This window comes from Gobius niger (assembly GCF_951799975.1).
Source record: "Gobius niger genome assembly, chromosome: 22".
NCBI classification, from domain to species: domain Eukaryota; kingdom Metazoa; phylum Chordata; class Actinopteri; order Gobiiformes; family Gobiidae; genus Gobius; species Gobius niger.
Window position 1 is genome coordinate 9579433 of NC_136873.1, and position 2964 is coordinate 9582396.

A 2964-nucleotide genomic window follows, 5' to 3' on the forward strand; every position below is an offset into this window, starting at 1 on the left:
CTTATATCTTAGAAGCAGAGCTTAGTCAGAGTCATGCTGCTGGGGCTGGAGAGTGTCCGCTTTGTGAGGCTCGTGTTCGGACGGAGAAAACCTGTCCTGCTTTAGGGCATCAGTCCAGCTTTACAGCCTGAGCAGCAGTTCATTAACACACACCTCTGCCTTATATCATGGATCTATTCTCTGTTCACTCTGTTACATCATGTATTCATGTAGACTGAACAACATTATCCGTGCCTTCTTTTCGTTGCCATTAGCAATATTAATGTTTAGCATCTCAACACGAGTCACAAACGACTTGTTACAGAAAAAAGACCTTTGCTGTGTTTCAATTCTGTTAATTATATGAACAGTTCAAACACTGGTTTGTAAGTTTGGTCTGTGCCGCTGTTATGGGGATTTAGCTGTTGAGAGCCAACAATCAGACCATTTTTTAAAATTATATTTGTAGCACCACAGCGTATTCTATGTTTAAGCTATGGACACATGGCTTGTTTGAAAGCTGAGACTCTCAGCTCTCCGTAGGTGAAAACAGTTTAATTCTACATGCCTCAGTTGTTGAGAAATCTAAGCTAAACAGAGGCTAGTTTGATCAAAATCACTGTTTATTTCCTTGTTTGATCACCATGAACTACATTTTTGTAACTTGAAATAACCATTTGCTTTAATGCTATGAGAAAATTAATGATGTGCTACACAGGAAAATGGCCACATTACACTTTACACACTGCACAGCTGAACATGTCTCATTTTCAGATATATCATTGGAGACTCTCATGAAACACAGCAATCCCTTTGTGTTTGTAATGAAGCCTAGGCATTGATTCAACCTGGGAGACTAATTTCAGCATCAACGACCTCCAGCCAATGATCGCTTCCGTGAGGCCACACCTCCACCTCAGTCATCAACGTTAGAGCCGCACCTCCGTAGCAGCTAATCATCGCCCTCGGTCCCGCTTTTAAGCCTCAGCAATCATGGATCATTCGCTTCCCAGCCGTGCTGCGACCCACCTCCACCGCGACTCCACCTTTTCTAACCACGGCTTCTACAATTAATCAACCTTTATTTGTAAAGCGCTTTACAACAGCACCCGCTGAACCAAAGTGCTTTCCATAAGTGCAATATAATAAAAACAATTTTAGCATTAAATATTTAAGAAAATACATCTACATTACACATGTGCAATTAGCAGTGAAAAGCGGCTTTAAACAAGTGTGTTTCAGCCTCGCTTTAAACAGTGTCAGGTCAGTGATGGCTCGTAACTCAACAGGCAGAGAGTTCCAGAGCCTCGGACCAGCCACTGAAAAGGAACCATCACCCACTGCTTACTTTAGGTCCTGGACCTCCAGCAGGTCCTGCAGACGCAGCCTCTACTGGGCTGATGTGCAACAAGCAGATCACATAAATAAGAAGGTGCAAGTCCATACAGTGATTTAAAAACAAACATTAACAGTTTAAAATGAACCCTCGCATGTACTGGAGCCAGTGTAAGGAGTGCAGCACTGGAGTCATGTGACTGCACCGGCGAGTGTTTGTGAGCAGCCGAGCTGCAGCGTTTTGCACCAGTTGCAGCCGGTTTAAAGTGCAGCTTGTTCACCCCCACATAAAGTGCATTGCAATAGTCAATACGGGAGCTAATAAAAGCGTGCATGGCCTTCTACCTGCTGCAGCTTCACGGGTCTCTATACCACCACCAGTGTCCAAGCCCCGGGGAAGACATCGCTAACTCTAAGCGTTCGTCCATTGATTGATTGAATATTTTATTTCGAGCTACACAAAACAGACACAAAAGTGAGAAAAAAAACAATAATAATAATTACAAAGTTCGAAAAGGAGTGGGAAGAAGACAAGCTTATTAACTCCCACCCCCTATTCACTTCAATAATAATGTGGTTGCAATAATAACATATGATTACATATTTACATCAAATGCAACAATGCATTACATTAAGTCAACAATCACAGTATGTTACACTTTATAACAAGTGTATACATTTATTTATTTTTATTTTTTTTCCTTATGCGTTATTTATTGCCATGTTAGTATTACTGTTATTCATAATCCTCATCATCATCATCACAACTCATGTAGCATTACTTGTGTCAATGTGCATGAATAATACATAACACACTCTGCATTTATTCATGAAATATATTGTATTGCCTGATCGATGCTCATGATAACAATATTAATCTTAATGATGTGCACTTAAAAGGAATCGAGGTTCTGTTGTCTATCTTTTTTGTTTTCTCTTATGTTTTTATTTCTTCTGTGCTGGACCTGCTGCCAGAGGGGGGGGCGGCCCCCAAGCAACCGGACCATCATGTGTTAAGTGTCCTATGCTGTCCATTCAGACATCAATACATACATCGATGTCTACTGCCGGGGTCTGATCGCCAAAAAAATGCATGTCAATAAATCTTCCTAATTGCTGCTTTTGTCTGTTTGAGTCTATCCAGGTTGAAATGTTCTGTCCTGCTGTGTCCAGTTAAAGTCCCACTACAGTCTACAGTCTCTGACTACTCTCGAATCACTAATGTTTATAATACATAAAGGGGGTCATTTACTAAGCATTTTAACACGTGCAAACATATTGTACCAAAGTGGAGCAAAGAGCAAGCGCTGTTGATATTGGCATTTCTAAAAAACAGCAAAGTCTGCAGAGCAAACTTAGTGCATGGGTCCCCATGAATATGAGAAAATGCAAATTCCTGCGATTAACATGGGCTGTGGCATTTATCATGACTATGTGAAGTTAAACAGCGCAAGAAATGAGTACGTGGGAGAAGCAGGTGTAAACCTTTGTGCAGAACAATATAATGCAGTTCGTGCACCAGTGTGATGATCTAAACGCTTACAAAAGTTTGTATCTGGCTCATTTACAAAGATCAAATAATGGTGTGCTGTTCACAACCTCTGCCCTAACTAACTAAGACTCCATGTGTCTGTCCCGTGTCCTTTCAAA